Source organism: Protopterus annectens, chromosome 1.part0 (genome assembly GCF_019279795.1).
Source record: "Protopterus annectens isolate FY-2018-M chromosome 1.part0, PAN1.0, whole genome shotgun sequence".
Classification (NCBI taxonomy): domain Eukaryota; kingdom Metazoa; phylum Chordata; order Ceratodontiformes; family Protopteridae; genus Protopterus; species Protopterus annectens.
This window is the reverse complement of record NC_056725.1, coordinates 489,759,649-489,769,648: the sequence shown is the minus strand read 5'-3', so window position 1 is coordinate 489,769,648 and position 10,000 is coordinate 489,759,649.

Below are 10,000 nucleotides of genomic sequence, written 5' to 3'. Positions count from 1 at the left end.
ACAATTACAGTGAAGGCAAATTATTACTTTTGCTATTTATTCCATTTCATTTATCAACATACTGGGTGCAACTACTTTGTATGATCCCATGATTGATATACATGTATTAAAATTAATGCATGTATATTAAGATTAGCAATTAACAAATATTATGATTTCTGTATGTTAAAATTTTAAATTAAATATTGATTATTTTTTTAACTGAGCTGTAATATGACATAGTTGTCATGCTTTGAATTAGTGATTTTAAAATAAAGCACAGAGCAATCATTACTTGGGTTCATGTTGATAAATCAACACAGCTTTCCCCAAGAGTAAAAGCATCAAAAATGTTTTCTCAAAATACTTTTGACAAAACTCTGTGCAAATCTTTTTTTGAAGGGTGGCAAGCCCCTCCACATCCCCCATGTGGGGGGACACCCACATACCCCCAAACTTAAATACACACACGGGGTTGCATAATAGTGGAGAAAATGTAATTCTCCACTATCGGTAAAAATACTTTCGGTGAAGCATTTTAGCTGAAATGGCAGTCACCTAAACTGCCATCGACAGAATAACACGCTCTCACTTTTCTATTTGCTTGAACATTCTATTTTTTGAGTTACTTCTATTTCTGGCTTAAGAAATTCAAGGTAGCATAATTTAGTTCAGGGAACACAGACCTGTTGAACTTTATAGTGCTTTGTGGATGATTCTTTTATTATACTACATTTGAGGATTGTTGAGCTACACCCTGTTTATTTTTCTTTACTGCTAAATGATATGATTTAATTTTAAGTAAAAGAATATCGATGTTACTGCACTCAGCTATTTAATATGTACCCCTAAGATGTCATAATGGTGTGCTGGCATTGAAATTTTGTTTCTTCTTTTCAAAAGGAGGTGAATGAAGCAACAATGTCATTAGTTCCTAGAGGAAGACAAACCAGGACTTAAGTTTATTTAGTACAGGTGTCTTCTTAGGAAACTTTGTTGTGGTTATAACTCTAGTGAGCTAGAAATATTAGGAAATGGACAATATGCTAGCTGTTATTTAAGTGAAGTGAAGAATTTTCCACACCTGTGTTTCTCTTGCCAAAGAATATGAGACTATTAATTCTCTTTTGGGGGGCAAGAGGGGACGGTGTCTATAAGATCAGTTTTAAGACAAGACGTGTTGGTGCATTATGTAAAACACGTCCAGTTATATGAAAATGTATGGTTTAGGGGAATAGTTTTAGCTATGTCAGTGACACTTTAAAATGGCTTTAAATGTAAGCAAGACCAAACAATCAATAGTGGACTTCAGGAGGACTCAGGAGGTACATTTACCTCTGGAAATTAAGGGGGTGAACGGAAAGAGTAAAAAAACACCAAGTTCCTGGAAGTGCCATCTCAGATGACCTATCCTGGTTGACTCATATTAGCCACACAGTGAAGAAGGCACAACATCTGCACTTCCTATGAAAAAAACTAAGGAAGGCAAACCTGTCTCAGTCCATCCTCATAGCCTTCTACAGGGGGACGATCGAGAGCATCCTCTCAAATAACATTATAGTTTGGTCTGGTAACTGCAAAGCATCTGACTGCAAGGCTGTCCTGAGGGTAGAGAGGACAGTGGAAAAAGTAATTGGTTCCTCACTCCCATCCATGGATGATCTGCATGAGACTCAGTGTGTGGGAAGGGCTAGGATGATATTTGATGATCCTACTCACCCTGCCCATGGCATGTATTTCTGCCTTTCCTCAGGCAGGCGGTATCACAGCTTACACCGCAAAACATCTAGACTGAACAATGGCTTCTTCTCCTCTCTCCATAAGGCTGCTGAACCTGAATGCCAGGCATGACAGCAAATAATCCGATCAATATACCACTTGCTGCAAAGTATCATGTATAGTAATCACTCTAGCAAATTGCTTCAGTAACTGGTACAGTTAGACTGATTTCTTATGCTATTACTTCCTGAATGTGCAATAGTCAGGAGTGAGTCACCACTACCCACATGTGCAATATGAACATCAGAATATGTAATTCTACAGATGATGAAGTGCATTATCTAGGCAATCACAATGTGAAGTCATATTCTTTGCAATACCTACTAGAATATTATTGCCTAATGTCTTCCTGTCCAATTGTGGCAATTTATTGTGTTATTAATATTTTAAGTATTATTGTATGTGCATTAGTCTTACTGTCACTCAGACTATGTGTTCATTGTTATGTCTTGCACAGGGACCAAAGCAATGTAATTTTGTTCAGCTTGCAGTGCTGTGTATATCTGATCAACAATAACATTTACTTTGACTTTGACTTTGAGTTTCAGAAGCACTCACAATCATGGTCAATGTCAGCATAATACCACCATTAATCCATGTCATTGATATAACATGTGTGATTATGAGTGATTATAGAAGGTTCTGCAGGAACACACTTGTACAACTGTTGTGATTTGTCAGCAATCTATGACGGGAATCAAGCACATCTTCCTCAAAATTTATCATGTGCCGGAGGTGTTAGGGGGGACACTGTTATACCTGTATGTGAGACTATGAGCAATCCTAGCTAGGTGGCAGGTGTGCATGGCACATATATGGTGCAATCTACACTGTCAGGAATGTAACCAATGCCAACAATGCTGTCAATCCTCTATGTATTTACTGTGTTCATTACAGGAACACATATCACACGTGCATCTTTTATAACACCTTGAAAGGGGTTTTGCACCAATAACCCCTAATTGTTATGCTCCAAAAAATACTTAAGTATGCCAGATAAGCTGTGTGGAAGATCAGTGTGGTAAAAGTGGTACACTTAAGTAACTCAACCCTGGAAGATGTGTTGACAGGTGCATGGGAAGGGGTGCATTGTATTCAATTTTTGGCGTGATAGGGGTTGAGAACAATGGAACTATAATGCCCTTTGATGTGGATGTCCCACACATACTGAGGAGTTGTGCTACATATAAGATAGTAGTCACCACTGTGGGCACATGCTGATGGACATTTAATATACCATCTACCTGAGTACACAAGTCACATACCACTTGGTCTTCTCATAGAGGTGTATCTGTATTACAATTAGCTTGTGCATTTGCTTTCATAAAGGAATTAATGCCCCCATGATTTTTGTTCATCTACTGTGTCTCCATGACTGTGGCAGCAATCCTTTGTGTGTTGATGTGGTCTGCATTGTACTAATACCACACTGGGATTGAGTGATTATCCACGAAATCAGTCCTCCACAAAGCTGTTTGGACAAAGGATGTATAAATTATTCTTGACGTCTGAGACATAAATAATGAATTGGAAAGGATCTAGCACAGACTCTGAGGTATGTACCTGGTCACTGGATCATAGATAGATATGATTTCACACACTTCAACATATTTATCTGTCATGCATGTGATCCATTGGTCTACCCACTTGGTGACATAAGTGTTTATGGCAACTTGAGACAGTTTCTTTGTAATACCTCAGTGTGGATTTGTGTCATATGCCTTAGCCAGATCAAGTTATGCAGGATGATAGTGCTCTTGTCACACATGACCTTGGTGACCTTCTTGAGGACATAGAACAGATGTAACAGACATGATGTAGCCTGAATAAATCACACATGGGTTTGTTACACAGTCGAGATATTACGTGTCTCCTTTTGGAGAAGGCCCATGATGACTCATTGTCCTATGAGGAGAGTCAGAATGGGTCTATAACTCCATGCATCAAGTGATTTTTACCCCCAGTAAGAAGGATGCATGTTGCTGTACACCCTTCTATGGGAATATAGTCCATCTGGAGGCTGTGTTAAAGTATGGATCTGACTGTGTCTGGTAGATCAGGTTTTAAGTCACGCTATAGGCAACCTGTGATGTTGTCAGGGTCCATTGATTCTGAGTTATTAGCTGTAGAGAGCATACAGATTAGTTACCCTCCTGAGAATAAAAACTGAGTAATGTTTGCATGTATTCTTTGGATGATAGCCGATGGTGACAGGGGGGGTGATGTAAAACAAACTGTCAGCTAGTGGATTGCATATTTTCTCCTGTTGGGTATGTCTGGTGGCATCCAAATACAGATCTGTGCTTAGTTGTGTAGTCCCGTTAACATTTCATATTTATTGGAATAAATGATTTTTGAAAAGACCTCCAAATACAACCTTTCTCATTCATCACATTCTACAAACTGGTACTATTCACCCAGTCATACAACTGTACCAATGTTGTGTACTTACATCAATTGCACAACATATGCCTATATGTGTTTCATGGGGAAGCTATGTCTGAGTGGCCTGATACCATATCGGGACACATTACAGATCAGTTGTTTGTGGTTCATGCAGAACGTTTCCTGGCACAAATGGTAATAATCACACAGTGGTGATGTTGACTACCTCAGTAATCCTTGGGAATAGAAACACAATTGCACATACAACTAACTCCATAAGGTTGCAATTGAATCCAAACATGTGATACACTGGTTGTGTATATCACAGCATAACAACACATGTATGAGACAAGACTTATGTGACTGTGTAATCAATATGAATTTATATACTGTCTGTCACAGAACATGTAATGATGGTATCTAGACACATGCACAGCTGTGCCATACTGCAAGTATCACTATTATGGCAGAATGTGAACTGTGTAGAAGGTTGATCTGCTCCACTAAAAAAACACATCCTAATATGCCAACAATATACATAAAAGTGTATCATAACATGTCAACAGTTCTCAGGGGGCATATTACTATAGCTGTCATAGAAAGATCATGTACTGCAGTGGTATCAATGGCCATAAAATACATTAGCTCACATCATAGATTGTAAGACCCTTTGGTAGCCATAATCTACATTCACACCTCAATATAGCACATGTCAATGACAGCAACATTGACATGTCAACCATTCATAGTGTCATAGGACATTGTTAGGTTAACGGCCAAAGTCACATAAAATCCTAGCCATTATTATATAATTTAAAATAATCTCCCTATATCTATATTACAGAAGATAGTAAGACTATTGTGCATATGTGTATATTTGTTGGATTGCATTACATATTGCCACTGTTCATATGGGTTGTGTGCACCACACCATGACAGAATTAGCAATCACATATGCAGTGGTCTGGAAATGGCTTGCAGAGACTCATGGAATAACTCTGCTTCATGATGTGTATATGCATGTTTGACATGATGACATCCTCCTCTGCAGGAAGGATGTCATGTGGCCAGAGGAAAAAGAAAGATGGTGGATGCATGAGCTACGTGAAAGGTTCTCCAAGTGGTAGTGAAATGAAGAGCAATTTCTAAGATCATACAATGACCATAATGTACCACCAATCACACACACACACACACACACACACACACACACACACACACACACACACACACACACACACACACACACACACACACTAGTAGGCTGGGCCTGATTAGGACATCACACCTGTGCAGGTATAGAAGATGAATGCCATCCAATCTCACAGTAGCAACATCACAAATGTCTGACTGTAACACTGTCATGTTTCCTGTTGCACTTCATGGAGTATGATAGCATCATTGTATGATGAGGAGAACATGTTGGGAGGAGTGTATGACATGTCTGTGGAGTCACATTCCTGTGTAAAATTGCCTCAAAAGTGATATTTGTATATAGAGACACTCAAGTTGCCTGCTATTAGATTAGAACCCCTATATATTTAGGTAAAGTAGCTTGCAAACACACTAGTTAATGCTACTACCACAACATAGGTTTGTCTTGAATACTGTCAGAGAGCATGTTATACAGATGACATCATCATTGTACCCTACAGCAAGATGTTCAGAGTAGGGTCTGACATAGCTGTGGACCCACATATGGTTCTAAAATTGTTACCACAGTGATTGTTGAATGCACACACAATTGACTGCAGTGAGAATAGAACCCCTACCTATTTTCAAAGCAAAGTACTTAAAGCAAGTGCCACAGCACAAGTCTGGCTTTTATAGTGCGTGATAACACTTTATAACCAATGACATCAGCAATGTCCGGTATGAAGAAGATGGTAGTAGCAGTGTCCCACATGCTGGTATAAAATGGTCTCTCGAATGTTAATCAAGTGAACACACACACACACACACACACACACACACACACTTTCCCTATATGTTCTGACTCCCTTCCAAGGATGGTCTGAACAATGAAGTGACATTACTGGGAATGACTCTGCCTATCCTCTAGATATTGAACTTCCCTGGTTCTGCCTACTCATTCATCAGACATCTATTCACCTGCTCATTTCTCCGCCAGAATGAGAATGAATGGCCTAATTTCACCAGTGAGTCCACCTTAACCATCTCAACTGGGGAAGATGAGAAGGCATAGTCTTGTCACTCCTTCCCTGCCCCCAATTTGCAGCACTAGCAGTCACTTAATCCAGTACATAACCACTGACTACCTGAGCCATTGTCAGGACTTTATCCCTGCTGTGCTCAGCAAAGAGGCTGTCAATGTCTGCGTTACCTGTATGTCTTGAAAAAGGGTTAGTGCTTTAGTGTGCCAGATGTGTTGTACTTAGGTGTATTAGTAACATTCAGCTGAAGGTGGTAGCTATTTTCCCATTTCTGATTAGGATTGTTATTTTTGACAAACTGATGATAAAGTTAGAATGTAAATACTTTTTGATGATGGGGTATACCATATATAACTTTATGATGTAGGTACAGTATAAGGAAATAAATTTCTAGTTTTCCAAGAATATTAGTTTTTATTAGACCCCTTTTATCTCATTCTATAGTTAGCCAGAGAAATATATATTGTGTCTGTGTATGTGTGTGTGTGTGTGTGTGTGTGTGTGTGTGTGTGTGTGTGTGTGTGTGTGTGTGAGTGCGCACAACAAAGCAAAGTTGCCTAGTGTCATGTGGATCTGAAATTTACCTGGTGAAAATGATATTCTTAAAAGAAGGCTACCTTTAAAAATAGCAAAATGGCATAGATAGTTTCATACATAATGTATTTTTTGTGGAAAAAAATAAAATAAGTTGCATAATGGTATGTATTTAATTATAACTTTATCCTAGTGGTTAGCATTACTGCTTCACAATGCTTATCTAGTTTGGTTTAAGCCAGGCTGCTTCTGTGCAAAGCGAAATCTCTTAAAAATGACTCCAGTATTCTTAGAGAAGAATAATTAAGTGGCCATTAACTAAAATGCTGTTTGCTCAGCTTGCTGCTTATTCTCGCAGCTGCATCCACGTGAGCACTGCTGGGAACTTGCTGACCTATATTTTCAAAGTTTACAAGAATTTCTAGCTTTAAAGGTAAAAGACTGCATTATAATGTTCCCAGACAGATTGAGTTCTAGTCAAAACTCAGGTCTGGCAGAACATTGTGAAAGCTTTGCAAAAATTGTGGTTGGCCTTAAAGACATGATAGTGGCAACAAACACACATTGATAGAATGGGTGGTACAGCATTACAAATGGCCAGCTGAGAGTAAAGTGACCACAAGCTCTGCCTGCTGGGGTATATGGTGACTTGTAAAGGTATAGTGATGAGTGTTTTCAGTGACATCTGTCACTGAACATCAAGTAATCAAATGAGCATTGTTCTGTATTCCTGGTTAATCCACAGCAAACAGATTGCACAACTTGCTTCCCATGGCAGTAGCTGATGACCCCCTCTCCATTGGTAAGGTAGGACAATAATTTCTTGGGAAATGATTACTGTTATAGTCATATTGTAAAAACAGAAGGATCTATTAATGCTGTGCCAGCTATGGCATTAATTCTAACATCTTTACACTGGGCTATCCTTTGACCTCTATTAAGCAATGCTCCAGTTTCAAGGGAAGCCATCCTGCTCTTTCCCAAGAAAGGAAACCTGGGCAATCATTGGTTAAGTTTCCCCTCTGCATTTGGATCTCAAAAAGCTCACCTGCACTGCAGAACCATCTGAGAATAATGGATGCAGGTGTCAAGTTAAATGTTTTGCTGTATTTTGTAGTGAAATTTCTCAGTATAGCACAGAAGGCAGGATGTATTTAACTGTATTTCTGCTCATGTTTCCTGAAATAGGCTTACAAATTCCTGTAGATACCTACCTAAATTGTGACCTATTATTGCTTTTCAGTATGACTCCCATCTCTTCCCGTCTGTGATAGTCTGTTAGCTGATTTTGGGCCTATATATTCTCAGTTTTAGTGCACTTCTCCCTTCATTCCTGATCCCCTTAACCTATCTGCATTCTTAATAGTAACTGTTTTAACAGGTAAGGGACCTGTTCATGTTTGTTGTCATTTTAAATTCTACCATTTTTTCTTAATACCTTACTAATTATTTAGGTAGTTTCCAGCTGTAAGCAACCTGAGTCAGCAGTGGCATTTGTTTTGTGTCCATTGATGTTTTATACACCTATGTAGTGTGCTCTGCCTGTCAAACATGAATTTGCATGCAAAGTCTCAAGATGCTATGCTGTTGTGTGTATCACACTTGTTATAAGAGCACATTTCTGTGAATTTCTCTTATGTACCAGCATTTTAACAAACTCACACATAACATTCTGTAAGTTTGATACGTTAAGTGCTTTTTGAATGTCAGCCACTGTAACTCACTTTCACACTGTGGTAGAATGACACAGCACATAAATTCTTTTTACAATACCACCCAAAGACGGCAGCATCCACGTTCTGTGCTTTTAATTTGTATTTGACTGTGTTTCTTTAATAAAAGAAAGTGTCACCTGCAGTTGTTCACATTTACCTTCGACTCTGTAGTCACCACGCCTTGTTTAAGAGTTATCCTGACATGAGAACCAAGCTGTGATGATGACTAATATGATCCCTTGGTTACTTAAGCGTTCCAAGATAGCTGTTCATCTGGCATTTGATATGGCACCTGTAGTGCAACAGTGTGTTAAGTTTCTCACCCTCCCCCACACACCTCCTTCTGTGTTAAACAGCTTTCCTAAAAAAAATAATAGCCATCTGTGAAAGTAAAGATTAAACAATTTCAGCAACTAAGTAAAACACAGGACTACAGCTTTGTAGATAAAGTTTTCACCAAAAAGCAGTTTTTGAGCAGTAGTTTATAAATGTGTGCATATATGCATTCATTTGTTTGCTGATTTCATTGTCTTGATTTGACAGTTTCTCTGGCCACATCAGATACAAGGCTATGTTTCACAGGGCACATTCAAGAGCCACAGAAATAGCAAAACCAATAAAATCAGAATGAAACGTGCTATATATTTACTTAACTATTTACATATTTGTTCACCAGCTGGGTGGACATTTTTATTTACCTATTTTCAGCCATTAACTAGAGCAAAGGCAAACAGAAGTCTGCTTTGCAGAATTTTACAGTTTAGTAACAAAGAAAAAATGTGTAAGAAAGTGAAAAATACGCATACAACTTTAGATGTGTGAAAATTTCAGTATTCCAATACATGTTATTTGGTGTTCGTGAACATTTCAGAATATGCTCTACTGAGCACACAAAGTAAAACTTAATGTGTTCAGCCTACACAAGCAGGGCTGTTCAGAAGTCCATGGAATGTACAGAGTAAAAGTAAATGTATAGATCCTGCACAGAGCAGGGAGAACAGAGACTTTCAGATACTAACAAGTTGGCTCTGCAGCAGAAAGGTTTTGGGCCTGGGTATGCCCATTCAATATAGGTTCAGTTAGCGACCTGAGTACTGGGCAATCTTCTCAGGAAGGAGTGAGAATGAGTGGATGGTGCTATCTTGCTGACTAGAGAAGTGGATATTGACAGGGTCCTGCTGCAAGAACTTCACCAAGTACTGCAGTTCCTACAAGCTTTGGAGTTGGGGAGTGACAGCGCACTTATATACAGCTCTCTTCTAGAGATCACAGGAGTGGGGAAGCACACATTGCTACTGGTTATAACATAGTAGGCATTGTACTGTGCTTCATGTCAATAGGAGGCTGTTATCAGCATAGAAAAAAAAAACAGAAGAATCACAATTCTCTGCTCTTTCTCCAGAGGTGGGGAGGAGTGCATAAGGCCAATAAGGC